This window comes from Ornithodoros turicata, chromosome 2, assembly GCF_037126465.1.
Source record: "Ornithodoros turicata isolate Travis chromosome 2, ASM3712646v1, whole genome shotgun sequence".
In the NCBI taxonomy this organism is placed as follows: Eukaryota; Metazoa; Arthropoda; class Arachnida; order Ixodida; family Argasidae; genus Ornithodoros; species Ornithodoros turicata.
The window spans coordinates 125,183,406-125,205,525 of record NC_088202.1 but is presented as its reverse complement, the minus strand read 5'-3'; the positions used below and the strand labels follow the sequence as shown (position 1 = coordinate 125,205,525).

Sequence of the window (22,120 nt, the reverse complement as noted above, 5' to 3'; positions counted from 1 at the left end):
CCGCGGATTTAGGAGACAGGTCTCGAGCTTGGCATCGCGCAGTCACAAAATGTCAACAACCTCAGCTTTTCGCGCTCGCTTCCAGAACAGAGCCGCAGCAGTGCGCTCTATACCTGTTCAATCGACAAAACACATCCAGTAATAGCAGACTGAAGGCACGCAAAACAACGCAATACGATGGGCGGTAATTATTCTTGAAAAGGAGTACGTTCTTGAACAAAGCCGCAGGCATCTGGGGACGTCAGTCCAGATATCCTTCCTCATGCACCGTGCACACACAAGGCGCTCCGAAGAAGAACGCAAAAATAAGAAACGAAGGGTAAAGTCAGGATCCGTCGGAAAATAAGCCTCTAATAGCACGGTTGCGCGAGATTGGCGCAGCGGGGCAAGAGGAGGCAACCTGCTTGCCTGTCATCCGTCGCTGTCCTGGGATGACGGAGTGGATATTAATTATTGGGCACGAACCCCGGCAGGCCAATCACATCTCGAAACATCCCGGATGGAAGGTCAGCGACGTTTCAAAAAACGTGTCTGCTCTTTCTAAAGCATTCTTCTCTGTGCTCTGCGGACCACTCGACCCCCCTCTCGTCACTCCACGCATCCAGGTTTCTTTCAAAACCCGTGCGTCGACCGATTCTTGTGGAGTGTTTCTTTCCTCCTACATGGTTCATATGATGGTTGATAGGGGACGTGACCGTGTAAGGAAGAGGTAGCGTTCTTTAGGCGGACGCTAAACTTGTCGGGCGCTGCTTCGAAGTTGAAGAGGGCGAGCATTTCCTTTGAGTTAGATGTCGTTACCTGAGGTTCCCAAAAGCATTAAACAAAATGAAAAACAGTTGGCGTTATCAAGAAATATGGAAGGATAGTAAAATGAATTTATGCCCTGCCCAACGCAACATTTGAAACCAATCTACGCTCGTTGGAATTGGTCTAAGTCGATAATGTAGGAAACGTGAATTAACGAGCGCCTTCTAAGGACGATGCAAATCTATGAACTTACTAATTTTATATATATATATATAAACCCGTGTCAGTGCCGCGAAGCAGTTTGGCTATAAGCGGCGTATAGATGTGAAGAGATGGAGAGAGGACTGCAGGAAGGAGTGGGGGACACCTAGACACAAATGGGTCCTCGGCATACCTAGGTAAATTACTTCTAAGATGTAATTAATTACATTACTCTTTACTCCAGTTAGAATTTAATTAAATTACATTACTGCAACTGAAATGTAATGAAATTACTTTTCAATTACTACAAAAAAGTAATGACATTACAATGTCATTACTTTGCCATTATTGGCATACATGTTCTCGAGTTTTGTGGAAGGCACAAGGGACAAGAACACAAAAATTGACGAAACTTGCCTTTCCCGAAATTCAAGCAAATGTATGCTGACAATGTAACAACAGTTAGCTTGTACTCTTCTATTTGTCTCTTCTACATGTCAGGCTTGCCACTATGACGTATCGTTCCACAATATAGAGACGAAGGTAATCCAAAGTATCACGACAACAGGAAGATTGTCCGGAGGATGGGGCCCGCAAACAATGATTCTCCAAGGCTACAAACCGTTGACCTGAAGAACGTTTGTTTGTGGGTGCCCTAACTAAGGCAACTGGCTCGTCGAGTGGAACTGACGTTCCCCGTGTGAGTGCGTCACCATTCATAGTGGGCGTTGGAATTCTTTTAACTCCTGGGTCCCCAACTCTCTGCCAAGTGCAAACACAGAACACACCTTTGTAAAAAGTAATGAGTAATGTCATTAAAACTACTGCCCAAATGTAATTAAATTACATTACAAATACATAATGTAAAAAGTAATGCATTATATTACAAATTACCACAGGAGAAGTCATTCATTGCAGTAATGATATTACTACCCAGGTATGGCGCTGCATGGGCCGTCTTGAGGGGGAACTGTACCGACATTCGTCTGGAAAGTCCGGAAAACCCTTGCAAAAACCTCAGACAGCGCAGCCGATGACAGGATTCGAACCCGTGTCACTTCCCAGGCTCGGCGTGGAAAGCTGTCATCCTAACTACTATGCCACGGGAGCTGGTCGCACATATGAACTTGAATTCCGATAGTGCATATTGTTACATGGGATGATTGCTAAGCGAGACAAACATTAAAGTCTGAAGTCAGAAGTCCTTTCCGCATGACAAAAGGTAATCAAAGTATACGTAAAAGTACGCCTGCAAGTTGCTCGAGCAAGTCGAGGGAGAAGTCGCATGAACTTCGTGGACGCGTTGGACGGGACTTATACGCCATCACGCGCAGGCAGACGAAGGCTTTTCTTTTCCGGTCGCGGCGCGAGAATATCTCACGAAAGAGCAACAGCAATGTGTAGCCATGCGCGAATTCTTGTCGGCAAAGCTTCAGAGCTATAACTTTCCTAGAACCCTGTCCAATACGGCGATTTTTCACATCGGGCTGTCTGGCGTTATGCATGATTGTCACTCGCTTCTCCACGCCTTGAGCAGCATTTTTTTTTCCCTTTGACGTTCCAAAAGTTCCCATAATTTCGCCAACTATGGAGGCGTCGCTGGTGCACGAGAAAACGATGAATGCTGAAAAGCTACCCGGACAATTCTAGGACTTCATAGGGCTGGCGTCACATATGTGCTGTCGGTATGTGCACCAGATAAGTCAGTCGACAACGACTTAATAACTTGTGGTTGCATAACAATAATTAATGTCGCAAGTTTACACTACGTTGTGTCAAACTCAAATCGAGTAACAGGCCGCATTGACTTTTGACCCCGTCATGGAGGGCCACACAGAAAAGAAATCGCGGTAATTACCGTAAAATACCTACGAAATAAAAAAATGTACACAAAAAACAGGAGCCATGTAGTTATTGTGGAACCCGACGGTGAGTTCAGAATTCATTACTGAAAAATACCACTTGACACACCAACAGAAATAAATAATATGTAAAAAAAATATTAAATAAAATAAATAAATTGCCTTTCAAATCAGGTACTGAAATATGAAAAACTATTCCTGGAAAAGACGTAGTCCTTCACAAACGATTATGACAATATTCAGGAGCACTGAAATTATCTCACGTTTACACACTATTGTTGCCTTTGCTTACAGTTTAAAGTTGGGAAAAGGAAATAAAAAAAAAACTGAGAAAGAGCTAGCTGACACTATTGGCAATGGATGGGTTTGCAAATGCGGGTTTGCTATTTTAATATCACTCAGACGACGGCCTTTGTACATAACTGTTCTGTCTCTATTTTTTGAGTGCGTCACTATTTGAATTAGTGTGAGAATTACGATGAGCGAAGACCTGGTTGCTGTGTCCGTAACGAGGTGAGGTTCATGAGCCACAAGAAATCAACACACAAGTGATCACATGTTAACATTCCTCCAATACATGGACAGTACGCCTGCCAACGCCAAGAACAATGCCTGAAAATCTGGTTTTATTCTTAATTATTTATTAGTTATTTATTTTTACGGTAGCTTCCTTCTCTTTGGTGGTCAAGGGCCCGCGGGCCACAGAATAGGTCATCGCAGGCGACATGCAGCCCGCGGGCCGTGTGTTTGAGACCTCTGTTAGAACGCGAGTGGTCAGGACGTCGCGAACGACAACGTTCCCAAAGCTTTAATGGCAGAACAGAAACTGTCTCGAGTACGAGACACGTGATGTGCAGATCACTGTACTGAAGAGAAAGATCACATGGACAAACTGGACAACAGCCCCCTTGTCGCGACACATTGCCATAAACATATCTAACAATGCGGTCTCTACGTGTGCACATACACGTGTGCATTTACGGGGTTCGATTTTCAGTTTCGCACTTTTCAACAGCACGTGAAGCAACATCGCGAAAACGAACCAAGGGCAGCACTATTGAAATCTCTTCCCTCAATTACACCACGTAAAATGTTTTTGCTTTCATATTTCGTCCTTGAACCACGTATGACTATACACTATACAGAGACAACAAATGACTATACTGTTTTCAATAGACTGTCCTTTTAAGACCTGCACAGTGGTATTTCAAAATTGACAAATATTGAATTTTCAGAAGAATCCAAATTGGTTAAGTGCTCAATCGACAAAAGAGACTCTTTATAACATCCCTGAACGCTCTAGAATTTTCTAGAGGTCACCAGTAACGGGCAGTTATGTGACGGACACAGGACGGCGTATTCAGACATCTCGGTTATCTCGTTGTATTATTGGGGTAGTCAATTTCCAACTAAGCGAGTCAAGCGCATTGAAGTTTCCAGTTTTATTAAACGTGTCGTAAGAATATATTTAAAAATGGTTCTATCAACAATACCGCGATCACCGAACAAAATATTTTATGTGTTTATATAGGTGTTTGTCGGATAAAAAAGAAACTTCGGAACCCTAGATACCGCAATGTCGGTCACAAATGGCGATAGAGTAAGGTAATATTAGAGGATAGACCACAGGTGTGTCCACGATGGGCACAGCCTGAGCTTGGACAACGAAGAAATACGACGCACAGACGACACCTCAAAACAGCAATCTTGCCTGCGTCTACAGGCTACCGTGACCATGTTTCCGTGAGTTGCCTCGCGTTGGCAGTGCACCATGTACCTCCGTATCTAGGGCTGAGAACGATCGACGCTGTCAATTGCAATACAATAACAACAATTGCATATTTGTTTTCTGTACTAGCTCCGCGTAGCAACTCTGGCTGCCAGCGGCGTACATCGTCACTCCCTACTTAGTTTTTCACGTTGACCAAAAATCCCTCAAAGACAGACTATCAGGTTTTTCTTTTTCTGTTCTTTGTTAAGGTATAAATGAAGATCATCACCTGAAATCACAAAGATTGAAATGAAATCATCACACGATGCTATCAGCATCGATGTGAAATTGTCTTCTCCACTTAAACACAGTTTGACAGTATGACGATGCGGCTCGTGATATCGTGACACCTGCTTTGGTCGCGGAGAAACTATATCGTAACATATTCGTAGTTTCTTATCGGTAAAATAAGTATTTAAAGAGACTGAAACATTTATTTTACTGAAAAAACAAGCTTTCGGACGGAGTTCGTCCTTCATCAGGTGCGAGGGAGAAATCGGTCTTATAGAACAACACTGCAAGCGGGTGTCCTTGCTTCAGAGGCAGAGCATTGCATATGATATACTGTGCTCGTGAATGCGAGACATTGACACCGAACCACAACCCTTCGCTGATTCAGAGCAAGGATATTTCAAACGTTTCCCGGCTGAATCTTTTTCTCTCCAATTTCCCTTTCCTTGCACTGATGCTCCACAGTGATCCAAGCGGGCCCGCCTCGAACTAGATCGCGGGGAGGAGGAAAAGTAAGAAGTGGAACAATGGTTTCGGTTTCCTTTTCAGTGTTGCCAACATGGCTCTTCACCCGTGCCTTCGTTAGGTGAAGTGGAATTGCTCGGCGTCAGTCCTGTGTACACATGATTTTTTTTTCTTTTTTTTGTGTGTGGGTGTCTGTGGCTGAGAGAAGTGGCCATACACTTACGAACTATTGATTTCTTCGTACGGGGATCTTTGATATCATAACGAGGAAAAAAGACAGGGAGCAAAGTAACGTGCCTCCCGTCTACCTGAATGTATAGCGCGACGATGCGTGGTCAAATTACGGGAAAATGACGACGAGCTGTAACCACCCCGAAAGTAGCTTTAGTTGTCCGAGGATACGCAGAAATTGTACATAATTGTATAATTCAAGGTCGTTGGAATACACAAGCAACCTGGCCCCAACACACGATCGAAGTGGCCTTTCCTGGGCGGTGCAAAGAAAAGGGGGAAGCAATGTTTTTCTTTTTTTTTAAACAGTAAAACCCAGACTGAGGCCGCACACCCGATGAGGCAGCTTTAGTTTGGCAGCGCGGGGCTGCAGGCGATTGGACTATCAACCTATCAACAAGAAAAGGCTATGTTGATCAGCATGGTTCAGAAGCACGTTAGAATGAGTGTTAAGTATTGTGGCATCTTTTAGAGTCACAGTTCACCGATGTGATTGATCGCCTAAAGTAACGTGGTCACAAAATTGGCAGCAGGCTGGCTCAACTGCTTCGACGACCTTAGAGGATAGTTCATCGCGTCAACACCGCAACCAAATTCAATTTGCTATGGCAGCCGAAATAAACCGGAATAATATTGTTGTGTGGTTCGCTTTCAAAGCATATTACAAACAATAAAAGACAATAAGGACAGGGAGTATTAACAAGCAACAGGAACACTGAGAAAGCGTGATATGTGCTGCAAGGAATATGCGGAAATTCCCAGGATAAGATTTATCTAATCGACGATTTTGTCTGCCTAATAAGTATCTACTTGCATAGTAAAATGATTCGAGCTCCCACATTGCGGCTGCACTGTTTTCCGTGTGTTATAGCGATACCGCACAGATATATGCTTGCCATTCATCTAACGAGAGGCTGCCCCATGAGGGAGCACAATCAAACCAAATATAATCAACAGTAGACGTATCTGTGTACCGCTTTCACCTGGAATAGATGCATCATGTGCGTGTTTCTAAAAATTAATTATCTTAGTATCGCAATGCATTACGGAACGAAACTCTAATGGCCTGTGAAATCCATATATCAAGGAGCTCATTGCTGAACTGATGAAGATTTGCACAGAGAAAAAAAGAACTCGAAATAATTTCGTATAGAAAACTGCTAGCAAATAGAGCCGCAGTATTTCACGATACCGAAAGAGAGGAAAGACTTTCGTGTTGTTGGGGAAAAAAATCCATTTCAATCACTGGATGCATTTCGTCTTCCGTGCAGATCGTTAGCCCACATTCCGTGGCATCTGATTGTTCGGTTCCCCATTGTGTCTGTCGCAATAATGCTGCGGGATGATAGACTCTTTCCCATTGCTCTTCGCCAACTTCTGCCCACGAAGCCCGATGTCTTAGATTGCCAACAGCATGGACAGCGCACTATGCGGTCACCCAATGTTCTGTCCACAGGCTGTATGACGGCAAAGGTATTTCGGCACACAGGAAAGGCATTCGAGATTTTTTTTTTTTTTTGTTCTGCACATCACAATATTATTGCTGGTGCCGTCAAGAAAAAGTAGAGCAAAAGCTATACAAAGTACGACAGACCAGATTATGGAGCCTCGAAAATCATGGACACCTAGAGTACGTGCATATATCATGTGCAAGCACACCATGTCCCTAAGCGCTCAAACGCCACTTGAATAGAAGCAACCTTTTCTGGTGTGCACGTGATGCAAGCCGGAACGTAGGGAGTCTATTAGAGGAGAAAATCATTTTAATCTGTTGTCAAAAATAATACCCTCCTACAGCATAGGTCCAGCCAAAGACAACGTTATCCCAGAGTTTCGATGTTCTGACGACATTTCAGAGCAACGTGACGTATCTTCGAGGCTTAATGCAGCGTTTTCAGCTGTTCTTCCAAACGGAAGACTCAGCTTTCAGCTGCACATTATGCAGAACCTTGTACTGTTGTACCTTGCAAGATGCAGAACCATGTACGCGTTTGGCTTGCTGGCCTCAACATCGCGGGTTCGAACCTGGCCGAGGACGACAGCAATGTGGGGGAGGCAAACATTGCCTCCATAGCTCCGTGTGTCCAAAATTCCGCAATCATACCTTGCGGCACGTGCACCATGTCGCCACACAAACGGGCTGACACAACTTCTGTGCAATCCTACTCCAATTACAATCACAGGACGAAGAGATGCCAAAGGAGCCATTCAAAGTATGTTATATCTCAGATGCCTTTGACATTAAGATGGGAAGATAACGAAACGTGCCCAAGAATGAGTTTGGTGTATCCAGCGTTATTTGCCAGAACACGTGACCGAAAAAAGGTATTTTTTAAATCCGTATTAGTACCGCGAAGTGGCTATGACCGGCGTACAAACCTGGGCACATGGAGAGAGGACAGCAGGAAGGAGTGGTCGAGGGGGGGGGGGGGGTTAGTATGCGTCCTGGGTCGTCTTCAGGGGGAACTGCCCGAAAACCCAGGGAAAACCTCAGGATAGCACAGCCGCTGCGGGTATTCGAACCTGCGTCACTTCCCAGTCTCGGAGTGGAAAGCGGTCATCCTAACTACTATCCCACAGGAACTTGAAATACAGTAAATCGCTTACGGACACTTAGTATCTCTTACGGAAACATATGCAGCTGAAATTTAACAGCCCCAATTAGCATCCGCGGATCCCCGGCAATACGAACAGCTCCGTTCTTTTACGCTACAACGACAATATATAGTCTTCGACAACAGTTCGTTGGCTCGGTTACTTTTCTTGTAAATTGGTTTTTCTCCAGCTTGACATTGGTGTCTGTGGCAAAGGGAAGTTTACAGCGCACGCACAAACGGTGCACGAACAGTGTAGAAAGGGGACAGTCAATATATGCTGTACGACCTGTGCTGTCGAACAGCTGTCAAATAAGTGCTGTATGTCCATACCGACCCTGAATTCCTTCAAAGACACAACGGGAAATGTGGGGAGTGTCGACAAAGCCACAAGGTCTAAGCGATAGTGGTTTTGCATTAAAGTGGGACTCCGCAACAAAATCACCACAAAGGTTGTGATATACCCGTAACCTTTGGGATGTCAGGAGCATGTGTACGAAATATCTCCCCAAGCAGCAAAATGTACTGAAAGTCGGGTGCAATAGGGGTGGACGGGTAGGTGGAAGGTCTTGAACAGACTCGTGAAACTAAGGAACATCGATAAGACACATACCGTCCACCCTGCACTCGACTTTCAGTACATTGTGCTGCTTGGGTCGTTCCAAAACTGATCTCATGCAAACGAATTTATTACGCCTCTGTGAAGCGAGAGGGCACTGAAATCAACGCACTGCTGACATCATCCGACAAGGGGGAATGCAGGTTGCGAAGCAGACGGCAATGCTGTGTGACATCACGGTATGCTCTTCGCATTTCGGATTCCGCTTGCTGTTTTCATCATTTACGAATTAATTACTGGCGAAAAATGAATGCGAATGTTATATTAGGTATCGAGGGGGTGGTTCGTGTTCGGTATGATGCTCACCAAATTTTTTCAAATCTTTGCGAAGTCTCCCTTTAATGACACAGCCGGAATTTTCTTACAGCCGGTAAGCACTGCCTTGCAATTATACAGCGTTCAATCCGAGTGTATAAGGTAGCCCATTAACCTCAAACTGGTATCAACCTTGAAAATAATGTCACGCACTCGAACCTGGGGGCTTAATCCCTTTCTCCGTGTTACGGTCGTTACGAGCTAACGAGTGGCGGGAAATTCAAAAGGGTGGGCACGTGACACATTGCGCGTGACGTGTATCACGTCCTTCACGTATCGCGCGAAGAGCGCTGTGCACGTGTTTTATCACGTGCCCACCTTTTTAAATTTCCCGCCCGCCTTTTTGAATTTCCCGCCACTCATTAACTTGTAACGACCGTAACGACGATGAAGCGATTAAGCCCACTGGATAGTTAGTAGCAATTCGGAAGAACAATCAATGGGACGCTCACCCAGCAATGTCTCGTCGCACAGCACAGTCTCATCAGGAGCATTACATGTGTAGACCTGTTCGATACATCATCTGGTAGCATTGTCTTCTGACACGTCCTGGCAAAATGTCAAAGCCTTCCAGAGTAAAAGAATGTGGCATACAGAGCGGTGCGTCAAGCCACAACACGAACAGGGCGTCGACTGAGGATTACCGATGCGCAACGGAAGGTGATAAGATTGTCGCCGGGCGTTATCAGGACCAATGCTAATCATCTTGTGCAGTGACTGGCGGCTGTTCCTGATTTACCTGCCCGATGGATTAGTTGGTAGCGTGTCCGTTACTGATCACAAGGTTGAAGGTTCGAACTAGGCCGGGGACACCAGTAATTTGGTGGCAGGGTACAGTGCTGGACAAAAGTTTACGGAATACGCTCCCGCGCATTCCTTCCTCAGGCTAACACGCTAGTAGCGAATGGTACCGTACAGACTTGTAAACAGGTGACTGGGTTACCTATAGGCACCTGTCTGAAAGTCCGTACGGTCCCATTCGCTGCTAGCGTGTCACTCTGACGAAGGGATGCGCCGGAGCGTGTTTCCTAAACTTTTGTCCAGCTCATTACGAGTTGCGTAGACACGCCGTCTTCAACGAGGGGCGTAAAACTACGGTGCGCAGAGTGCGGATAGTTCTCTCGTGACGTAGAGACATGAATCACCACGTTCCTGATTTTCTTCAACAACACCTTAAAAGCTGGCTCAGCACCTGCTGGCTATCTTATTGCCTTCGCTGCTGATATACTTCGCTGATGAATGGGATGCTGTATTTTTGCATTTCGGCAATATAAACAGAAAATATTACATAACTCTTTCTAATCTTGCTGTCTCGAGAGTGACAGATAAAGGTACAGTCCGCATGAGCTAAGCAGAACAGTTACTGCTAAGGGTCACTGGTCATCGTGACCATGCCCTGAGTTCATTGTGACTACACTACACGTCCACGGTGACCGCACACTCACTCCGTGGTGATCACGCACTATAGGCCATTTGTGGAAAGCACGCTATGTTGGCCTTTGGGGTCCCATGATGATATGATGATTGGTATCTTTATGGCGCATTAGCAACTTAGGCCATATGTCGCCACTTTGGGTTCCCAACGCTCACCGTAAAGCCTATAGAAGATAATAGAGAGTTTTAGCAGACCGTTGATAGGCGTGGCTTGCGTCGAACCGTATCAACCGGAACCAATCAATGGATATGATTCTGAGTCACATAGGGCTGCGATTGGTTCTGATAGGCACAAGAACCTAATCAACGGTATACTAAAACTCACTAATAGAGAGTTTTAATGCATCGTACGCTATCCCCTCTGCGTATGTAAGGGATAGCGTTGGTACAGTTCTGCGCTCGCGTAGAGTTTTGCGCATTTCGCAGAATTACCACGCTGTCCTTACGTACGCAAGGGCGATAGCTTATACGATACACTAAAACTCACCATTTTCCCGTAGAGTTGAACCGAAAACGTTATCGGTTTGGTCATACGGGTTTTGTTCTAGTTCAGCTTCGGAAGGCAACTAAAGCGGTTCGAACCGGTTAACTCTAAACGGTTCGATTGACTAACCGGTTCAATAATATGAACTTGTCTCCGTTGGAATGTGGCCGTAGGCGAAATTAGCCGCGGTGCGTGTATTTCGCTAGATTTTCGATGGTATATTTAATTTTCTGTGGTGGACAGGAGATGCAATGCCCATTGCTCATTTTTCGGATTTGGGACGAGGAAGGCACTGGTAAACCCGATGTTCTCCCCCTACCACGATCAGAGTATACATATAGGATGGTATCATTATTTCATCTGGCAAGTTGAGAACAGGGCCGTACCGTTATTTGACACTTTGCATATATTTTAATTGTAAGTGAAAAGCGTAATGCCCTGCTTTCGTAGCGAACCGCAAACATCACTTTGATCCCTCCAATTTGCGCTAGTACCCCTATAACATGTAACTTTTACCTACATCGTGATTTGTCCTGAGCGTACTAAACGGTGATGCCCCGCTTATGAACCAACCAATGGCAAAGACCACCACCATTTCCTCAAAATCAGCACCATCATCACCTGCGAATTAAGAGAGTGTTGAAGGCGAGGTAGACAACAGTCTTCATATGTTCCGAGCCAGTGATCACTTACAATTATAGTGTTCAGTCCCACTTTGTTGAAAACCAGGCGGGCGTAGACTTTTTTTGTAATGATGAGAAGAAAAGTAGACAAGCTAGCTGGTGTACTGACAAGGAGAATATTTCCCCGAGTTTGGGGAGAAACTGAAAGGGACGACACGTACAAGTAAAACTTAGACCAGGATATAAACTTTATTGAACTGAAGAATCATGGGAAAAGAATGCTAAAAACGACGAGGGGGGGGGGGTATATAAGTTTAATAAAGAGGAGGTGGCGTCCACGCAGGGAGAGGGGGCAGGAAGTTCTAGAGACGGGTTACTGATACATCGGGGTGTCACTCTTTGTCTGGTGTCCTTGACGTAGTTCAGAAAAACTGTTTTGTCAAAAGTCGCCGTACATCCATGGTACTGCTACACGTGTTTCGCTATCTCAGAGTTCGGGTCTTTTAGCATGATAGCCCGAGAATGTCCCACTATCCTTTTTTGTAACACTTTGAATGTTTGTGAGTAGCCAGTCACAAAGATGGTACTTTTGAGATTGCAGTTGTTGGCATACAGCTTGCCCCACATTTTGCGGCAAAAACAAAACAAAATTTTTTTAGATGTTGGGTAAGATACACTGTGTATATTTTTCCTCTTCTTGCGAAACACACACTAGAAAAAGGGACGGAACTGGGGAGTAGTTCCAGCTTCTAGTCCCCTAGACTGCAGTTACTCCCCATTTCAGTTCCATGGCCATGAAATTTACTCCCCAGGACAACTTCGCAAATGGTCATCTGAATGCAACAATCTACGTAAATATGTGCATTTTTGTGAATTTGATGGAACAAGGCTATATATTTACGCAATTTTCTGCCCACAAAGTAAGAAGTCGTGGTTCTTACTTTGCAAATTGTGTCTTACGCATTTCAAAAGATTTTATCTTACTCCATATATCACGGTTTAATTCAAAGTATTTTCATTCGTGCACATGGATTGTGTGCATAAGGACTGAGGACAAAGCGTGAAATGCAGTACCCACTCTGTGACATTCATTTAACCCCGTGCATTTAGTCCAGAAAGGCACTAGTGGTTGTGGCAATTCATTTGTTCAAAAAAGGGACTAAATTTGCTCACACAGAGCCTATTTAGACCGTTGCGCATCATCCTTCGCACGGTGAAACACCCCATGTTCATCATGTTGTTTTGCGACGCTCCAACATTTTTTTTTTTTAATTCCGTGTTAACGCCGCGAAGGAACTGTGGCTGTAACGGGGAGAGAGGACAGCAGGAAGGTGTAGGAGACGGTTAGTATGCGTCCCGGGCCAACTACAGGGGGACTACGCTCCTTTGTGATCCCACAACCATTTGAGGGCGTCAGCTGTTAAGGGCAGACCCACCCGAGATCTCGCGGTCATCCGCAGAAAACGCACGAGCGTCACGTGACCCTTCCTTGCGAAAAGATAACGTCGTCGTCGTCTGTGGCAGCCTATCTGCTGCCGCCACAAATGACGACGTGCCAGCAAGTCAGCTCTACCGGACATCCGAGGGACATGGTGGGTCTGTAGCCAGACATCCAAGGTGTGTGTGTTTGAGGGGGGGGAGGGGGGCTCGATATGAAAACCCGCTCCAGTTCTGCCCCCCCCCCCCCCCCCGCTGATCATGGGTGCGCCAACACACATATACACATATACTTGTGCACACCGCACGATAAGGCATGCAAATCTAGAATAATTGATTTGAATGTTCACGATGCCATTACATGTATGCTGTCATGCCCAATGAGGGCGTGTCACCAACCAGATTGGAGGTATTTTGAAAAGCTGATACTTTGAAAACCATTCAAGAGCGTAGACAGACGCCAGGAAATGCAAGAACTTTGGCAATCGTCACACCGGTCTCTGCCCCCCCCCCCCCCCCATATTACCCGGCTGCAATTGGTTATGCCTCATGAGCCAGTGGATGGCTGTGTGAGGCGATGGGATGACGCTTCCGGTTTTGCTGACGACGTACCGGACAGACTACTGAAACAAACAAAAGCTGTCCATACCTGTAAGCCGCTTTAGACTCATGTCGAACGTTCCTTCATCAGAGAACCCCCCAGCCAAGATAGCAAGTTTAGAGTAGCGTCCATATACCACCCATACCACTGGTCGGGGCCGCGGCAACATGCAGCCCTCTCACCGGCCCACCGCCTTTCACAGCTCGGGAGGAAGGGGAGCAACGCAGTAAGTGCGAGAAGCTCTTCCTTACCACACGGGGTAGGAAAGCTAGCGGAATGCCTTCCACAATTGAAGAGCATTACTTCGGACCCCTGAATGCTCGACGCGGTATATGGGCACCGGTTGGAGTTCGAATCACCCCCGTCAAATCCACTTCAGTATGGAGGCCCGGCACTCAGTCGGTCCTCTCAATCAGCAGAACGATTACGTAGTGCGAATCAGAGGTGGGGATCCTCACGAGGGCAAATGAGGGTGAGGGTGCCCTCATCCTCACATCACCCTCACCTCACGCACATTGAGGTGAGGTGAAGACAAATTTCTAAAAGGGAAATTGAGGTGAGGTGAGGAAAATTTTCCAAAACTGGGGGGGGGGGGGAGATTGAGGTGAGGTGAGGTGAGGTGACGAAAAATTTTGAAGAGGGAGGTTGAGGAAATGTGGCGCGGCTAAAATTGCGCGATCTCTTAAAAGGGCACCGAGAGCCAGCTTTTTCTATTACCAATGTAGCAGAAATGTTACTCTGAGCATATACACTAAAATGTGTTCGCTGTAAGCGCGTTAGTTCCAGACTTTCAGTTGAGTCAGATTCATGATAGACGGATCAGATACACGTACAAGTGAATATAGCTTATGTGTGCTTTATATGTATTTAGCTCAGATTTCAACACAATCAAACTAGTCAGTTGAGTCACATACATGATGTGAGACACATGAACAACTCAGTATACTTCCGTGTGCTTTGAGTGTTTAGATTTCAACAAAGCCAAATTAGTCAGTCTGTAAGCAGATGTCTTTCACGTATTATTTGGAACGATAGTACATGACAACCAATGGCCTTATCAGAGACTGATGTAAGAAATGGAGGCAACAACACGCGCATTAAGTGCAATAAGCGCAAATAATGGCATATATTCCGTATTGCCACAAGTTGAAATATTGAGCTTCTAGTACGGCAGTGAAGTTAGGTGAAAAGGCACAAGAGGTCTGTGTCCACATAAAGTAATTTAAATAGTAAGTCAACACATAAGTCACTAGTAATCCGTACAGCACGTCTACCCGATTGCTTCAAAACAAGGGTCATGAAGAAAAGGTCCCCGAATTCCGGCTACAAATGAATACGTCTGCTATTTAAATAATATTGATCGATACTATCAAGTGATAACCGACAAAAATGCAAAATGTACAAGTAATTCGAAGTATAGCTGCATAGCATCCCGAAAACGACTTCCGCAGCAGCATTATCATTCTCGCCATAAAAGATAAAAGCCATTCCTGCCTTGTCAGTATGAAAAACAACTCAAAATTGCTCGGTTTGTGCAACTTCTCTACGCATGTACCCTACGTCCAATTTTTACTGATCGTACATGTAGTGGATACTGGTTGCAAGAAGGACGAACCAAGCAAGGCAATGAATCTTAGCTGTGGGTACTACCAACGAAGTGGGTACTAACCAACGAAGCAGTAGAAAGTCAACTGCAACGTATACACCTATCCACTCCTAATACCTTTTTGATTCCGTGTTAGCACCACGAAGCAACTGTGGCTATGAGCAACGCCACCCCTAATTGAAAGAGCAATTGTGAAGTGAAAAAGTCTTACAGAAACTGGTTAAGGTGAGCTCGACGAGGGAAAAATTATGACAAAGATGAATATATTTTAGAAAGAATGTTGAGGTGAGGTGAGGTGAGGTGAGGAAAATACTTCAGAAAGAAGGTTGAGGTGAGGTGAGGTGAGGAAAATTTTCCAGAAACAAATTGAGGTGAGGTGAGGTGAGGAAAAAACATCTGTGACGAAAATTGAGGTGAGGGCAAAGATCGTGAGGGCATTTGCCCACCTCTGGTGCGAATAGACTTAGCATATGCATATTTCTCAGTTCCAATTCACCTGTCAGAATCCCTTGGCTATGCTTCAACTGTAAGAATATCCTGTTTCAGTGGAATGTTCTTCCTTCAGCCTCAATGCACCCAATGTTTTCACGAAGTTACGAAAACCCAGTTGTGGCTTCCTTCCGAGCTCAGGGTATTCGAATTGCTATCTATTTGGACGATATGCTTATACTCCATCAGAACAACCGCTGCATACTTGTACACGCTCAGCTGGTCTCCGCTATGGAAAATTTCGGCATTCTGACCAACAGGAGGAAATCAGAGCTGCACACAGTACAGTCACTGACATCCTTGGACTTTACGACCCTTCCGCAGCGAAAAGTCGAGCATCTCTTGCGAAAATGCCAATAAGCCACAAACTGCATGTCTGTACAGGGGTGTCGGCAAAATTGAATGCTACTTCTCCAGCTGTTTTCCCTGTGCCCCTTCACTTGCTCTTCAGCGCCTCCAGAACCAGCTCTCCCCGTTCGAGTCGTTTGGGACCATGATTACAATAGACCTCGAATCCAGAGCAGAACTGTCCTGGTGGGTCGTTTCTTCAGAATTGGCCGCCAAGACCCCCACACGATCCGCTAGTCGTGATGGCGATTGTCATACAGCTCCTTGGTGGGTTTGGGAGCACGTTGCAGAAATGCCGCGATTGGAACAAATGGAGAAATGAGATTAGAACAGGGCACATCAACGAATTGGTTGATGCGCATTCGTTGATGTCCTGACCGACAGTGGGGTCCTTAGTCGTGCTTTCGCTTTCGGCGTCGAAGTGTGTGTCAGTTCAACGCTGAACGACGTTAAGTCAGCGGCCGCCATTGCGCTTCCTATCTGAAGGTCCTTGGTCCGACGTCGAGTAGTCGAGCAACGTACATACTTAAAAATGGTGGTCGCTGCAGCAACTCATCCAAAGAAGTAACCTGTAGCGTCTGTCGTAACGGCGATGCAGTGCGGCCTATCGGTAATAATAATGGTAATTGGCGAATGGTAATACGCGATTCTGACGATTGTTAGGCGATTTTTGACGGGTTCTGATATCTAATATGCGCTGTGATGACTAAAATCCTGGGAGTGTAAATGCTTCCTCATCGCATAAGCTTCACTTATTTGAGAGCCTGAAGGTGGTTTGTGTCATTTATGTTTATAACTTACCTTTGTCCGCGTCTTTTGCTGCAGTCAAGCTGATGTGAACTTGTGCACACTACCCCCGCATTGTCCCTCTAATGAATGGAAATTGAAGTAGATTTACATGAAAGGTGTGTCAGCCTAGTGTGGCGACATGCTGTACTTGCCGCAGGGTAGGACAGCGGATATTTTACACCACCTGGGGCTCTTTTGACGTACGCCGGAAATCTCCGGCACACGGTGCTGAAAGCAATGTTTACTTCCTCCCCGTTGCTCCCGTCTTCGGCCGGGATTGAACCCGTGATCTTGAGCTCAGCAATCCAACACGTTATCCACTGAGCTACCATGGCTGGTGGCCTGTTGGCGATTTTTGGAGCGCTCAGCGCGTCGTACCGATAAACAGTTGCAAATCAGCGTTCACCAAGTTCGGACCTTTTCCCTGGAACGAGCTGGTTCCTCTACACAGGTGACAGTCAGGAGGGTGAATTGGCGGCCTTCCCAGACGTGGCGAAAGTGTTTCACGGTGCCGCCAAGAGATCACGGCCGAAAGCGCTGTAAGGTCACTGAAAACTGATGGACTTCTTTGACAAAAATCCGATGTGGCGCCAATGACTGGAAATCTTCTGTTGGAGAACAGCCCCGACAGCTTGGTTGAAGGCATCTACCACTAATGACATCGGGGCGTCATGGACATGGTGGCCGAGAAGACCAACGCCCGCAAGACTCTACTTCGCAGAGTCAAAGGATGTCTGGCGCTCAGCAGTACACATGAGCTTTCCTTCTGTTCCCTTCAGCATTTCCTCTAAAGGTCGGAGTATGGTGACGCAGCGAGGAACAAACCGACAATAGAAGTTAAGAAGGCCAAGAAACCGCCAGACTTGGCGCAAAGAATCGGGCCGGGGAAAGTCTATTATTGCCTTTACTTTGCTGGGCAGCGGTCTGGTGCCGCTGGCGTCGAGGTAATGACCGAGAAATTCAAGTGAGGAACTTCGAATTCGCATTTCTCCGCGTTGACGACAATACCGTGCTGGGCCAAGCGCTCCAAGATGAGCTGGTGGAGGTGCTCATACTTGGAGGAGCTGGCCACGAGAATGTCGTCAACGTACGCGAAGACGAAGGACAAACCTCGTGTGAGAGAGTCCATGAATCGCTGAAATGTCTGTGCCGCGTGGCGAAGGCCGAAAAGCATACTGAGAAATTAAACAGTCAGAAATGAGGAGTGATGGAAAACAACATCTTTATTTTAAGATGATGAATCTTCATCGCCAGAGGCGATACCCTACCCCATTGCTGGTGGTGATGTGGGGAATGAAATGATGAGCCTCTTCACAATAAAGATTGAAGTCCGATTGTGTCCAGAAAGGTCAGAAGAGCTTTAAGCGCAGAGCGTTGGTGTGCTGTATTCGGCAAGGGACCAAGCAATTTTGATAGGGAGAAGGGGCGAGAGTCCAGCTCACTAAGAGAGCCGGAGAGTGCGGTTCGAGAAGGTTGGTAGTGTGGGCAATGAAGAAGAATGTGTTCCAGATCCTGTAGAGCACCGCAGTGACAGCATCTGGGACAGTCAACTTGTCTCAAGCGGTAACGCCACTGAGCTGTAAAAGCCACGTCGAGTCGCATTCGATGAATTAATGCAGCATCTTGACGAGAGGTGTTTCATGGCATGCGGGAAGCGAGGACTGGATCAATTCTGCTCAGCATAGATGGAGAGTGAATGTCGGTTGTCCATTGGTTGGACCTGTCCTGGTGGGACCTGGTGGGACCTGTCGGTTGTCCATTGGTGGGTGTACACTGGTGCCAGGAGGTGTCACCAGGCGTCGCAGAATCGAACGACGGTCTCCTGTCAGCAGTGCAATACTACTCCGCTTCCAATACGAGAGAGCTGCTTCTGCAGCGCTGTCGGCCTGCTCATTTCCCACAACACTACAATGGGCTGGACCCCACTGGATGACCCGCCTCTGGCCTGCTTCGTAAACAGGGTGGTAAGCCATTAACACATCCGTGACCATTGGTGCGTCACGAGCCTCGTATGGCGGAATTTTCCATAGCTTGCAGTGCAGATTTTGGGTCAGTGAAGACTGCAAGCGGGTGATGGAGGTTTACAGAATGTCCTCTGGAGCCATGGGAATTTGTAGGTAGGCCTTCCGAAGGCGGATCTTTGAAAAGACGTTCGCGCCATGCAGGCTTGACGTACAATCGTGGATGTGACAGATGGAATACCGGTCGGGCACAGCCATGACGTTCAACGCTCGATAATCCCCGCAAGGTCACCAGTCTCCGGGCTTCTTGGAGACCATGTGCAGGGGTGACGAGCAATTCCTGCTGGATGAGCGAGAGGTGCCGATGGCCAACGTGTGCTCAAATACGCTGCGTGTGATGACGAGTCTCCCTGGCGCAAGTCTGCGGGGCTTGGCAAAAGTAGGTGACTCCTGGTTTTGATGTAGTGCACGACGTCTTGCTCTACGCGACGTATTCAATTGGGCGGGCAAGTCAAAGTCGGGAACTCTTATAATCGGCGTATGGTGGGGGACCGTGTGGGGTTAAATGCGGTGAAGGAATTCGACGAGAGGTCAGTGCAGGCGTACAGTAGCACTCACAGAGAGTTACAACATGTCTGAAGTTAAGTTAACAGCATCGCACAGTTCAAGCAATGTATAAAACCCAAAGATCAGTGCAGTACAATTTTTACACCATTTATGTAGCTCGAAGTTTATCCATAAGAGGAAAACGCGATGACTTTGACATGCACATACACATACACGCCGCCGCAACCAGCTGGTAGCCATGGAGTTGTTTTGTGTTTCTTCCCTTTTCGTGGGAGAGCACAAGAACCTCTCTCCTCCGCCTGCCCCGGGGACAGCGCTACGTTCTGCGTATCCTTATCCAGAGCATTCCCCTTTAACTTATTAATGTGTTACCATTAGAAGGCTTATGTCAAAGGAAAAACGGCGGCGTCGATGTGCGGACATCACGAGAAGCGAGAAGGAAAGACGAGAACATACAAGGAAAAAGATACTGTCACAGGAGGAGCTTGAACGAAAACAACGAAGACAGCGGGAAACCACACGCGAGGTATGCGAGTTATTAAGGGCTTACACCTTGCGTTACACCCTACACAAGCGTTACACCTCGAGGGATTCGCAGCAACGTTCACGAATACGGTGAGTCCTGTGCCATACGCCTTCCCACAGATCTCAACGTCGGTACTGTGTACCTCCAGGCAGGGATTACACGCAGGCAAGCGGCAACCGCTGTAAACCACATGGTGGACTGCGTTATGCTTACTCAGGAGTGGGTCGTCATGGTAGGAGAACCAAGACGATGTGAAAGACTTACAGTTCCCCTTAGATATGCGTTCTCTGTGCTTTGTCCGTTCTGCCGCCCCAAAGGTTCAGACTCCACCGACCGAGGAACGAGCGTGGATCACGTCTACCAAACGACGCCTCTGGGTCGTTACTTGGTGGCGCAAGCCCTCAGAGAACTTTAGGAAGATCCATTCGTGGATCCCTTGGAAATAATAATTCAGGGCTTTACCTCGCGAGACAACTGCGACCATGAGCGCCACAGCGGTTGGGTCTGTGGATTAATGCTGCGCACCTGAGGGTTCTTTAACGTGCGCCGAAATATGGACACACGGCACACCACGTTTAACGTCCCTCGCGGCAGACAGCGTGTCGAAGCAACATGTACCCTTCCACACAGTTGCCACCGGCTGGGTTTGAACCCGCGATCTCGGGATCAGTAGGCGGGCAAGCTACCGACTGAGCCACCGAGGGTGGCCCTTGGTAATGTGTCAGCATAGCCCTTTCGAAACGCCTTACGGTAACTCGTTACGCTAACACGAACCCCGAAACGCAACAAGAGGGAGAAAAAGAAAGAACCACAGAAGAAGCAGGAAAAAAGAACAGGAGTAAAGAAAAGAAGGAAAAAAAGCAAAAGAGAAAGGATGAAGTAAAACAAGCAATCGAAGAAAATAAAGCAAAACAGAAAGGAGGAAGCACAAGAACAAACCAAAAGCTTATGCTAACGAATTTCCAATGGATCCACAAATGGACCTTCATTCATTAAGTTTTTCTATTTTTATTTCCGTTCGCATGTCCAGGTGATCCCTACAGCTTCACTCCGCACCGACAGCATAACATGCGACCCACACATCACTACGTAACCGCTCTTTCGCAGAGTCTCATGCAGTTTCGCTGAGTGGATGTGATCTGTCCTTTATTCTCAACCGTTGAATCTTGCATACACCTCAACCATATCATCTCTTGCAGAAAATCCGAACTGTCTTTATCCGAATGTGTGGACAAGGAATAACACCTAAGTTAGGCTATTCCTCAGTATTTACTCTGGGTGGTTTGCACAGATTCGCGGGCAGCGCTGCAGTGCATAGACAACATGGGCATCCGTGACTCCTTGGCTCCGGTGGTAGTGAACATCTTGACGACGCTCAAGGTTTTAGAAGACAGGGGCCACCGGCTGACCCTCCAATGGGTTCCTAGCCACATTGGCATAAGAGGCAATGAAGAAGCGGATCGGGCAGCTGCTGCGGCTCACCATCGCCGCTCAGCAGTCCCCATCATACTTTCGAATGGGGATAGACGCTCCCTCTTGTCCGCATTGACTTCGCCTTGGGCCTATCAGGAATGGTGTCATGACATTGGTCGCTTCTGTATGCTGTTGACCCAACACTATTATTTGAAATGCCAGGCGGTTTCCCTCGCCTGTTTACCTCTCTCGTACGTCGTTTACGACTTAGCGTCGCATTCACCCCTGCGCTCCGGTATAGGCTGGGCCACAGCAACACGGCGCTGTGTACAACTTGTGGTGTCCCGACAGCAATCCGACACATTTTAGAAGACTGCAGCCAGTACGTATGCGAGCGACGGGCCTTTAAATGTCAACTTGAAATGCTCGATCAGAGGCCATTCAACATCTGCAAAGTTCTCGGCCCATGGAATAACCCTGGACATCAGTGCCGTGCACTTGGCGCTTTTCTTTCCTTTCTGAGGGCCACCGGCCTCCTTCACGAACTGTAGGGATTCCCTTCCCTCGTCATCCTCTCATATGAACCTCTTTGGAATGGGGTAGGGTCCTGCACCCAACGCAGGGGAACATCCCACATCATCATCATCCCTTCATCTATGTTGTTGTTCTTGTTGTTGTCAGTATTTACTAAGACCACGTCATTTCTTCCGCGTGGTCTCAGTAAACCCTTCGGAACAGAGCTCTCTCCGATCCCCGCGACCTTGCTAACTGAGTATGTGTATGTGTCTATCGCCTTTCAGATCTGT

At 46.8% G+C, this 22,120-nt stretch overlaps 1 long non-coding RNA gene across 2 annotated transcripts in view; it reads right to left on the bottom strand.

The window, feature by feature from the left end:
- Nucleotides 1-9,833, bottom strand: part of LOC135386064 (uncharacterized) — a 302,227-nt gene extending 292,394 nt beyond the window's left edge. The window contains exon 1 of one of the 2 annotated variants that reach the window (XR_010420580.1): nt 9,489-9,833. This is a non-coding gene — a long non-coding RNA (uncharacterized LOC135386064). The remainder of the gene's footprint in view (nt 1-9,488) is intronic. The other variant, XR_010420579.1, reaches the window with a different exon arrangement.
- Nucleotides 9,834-22,120: the final 12,287 nt, after the last annotated feature.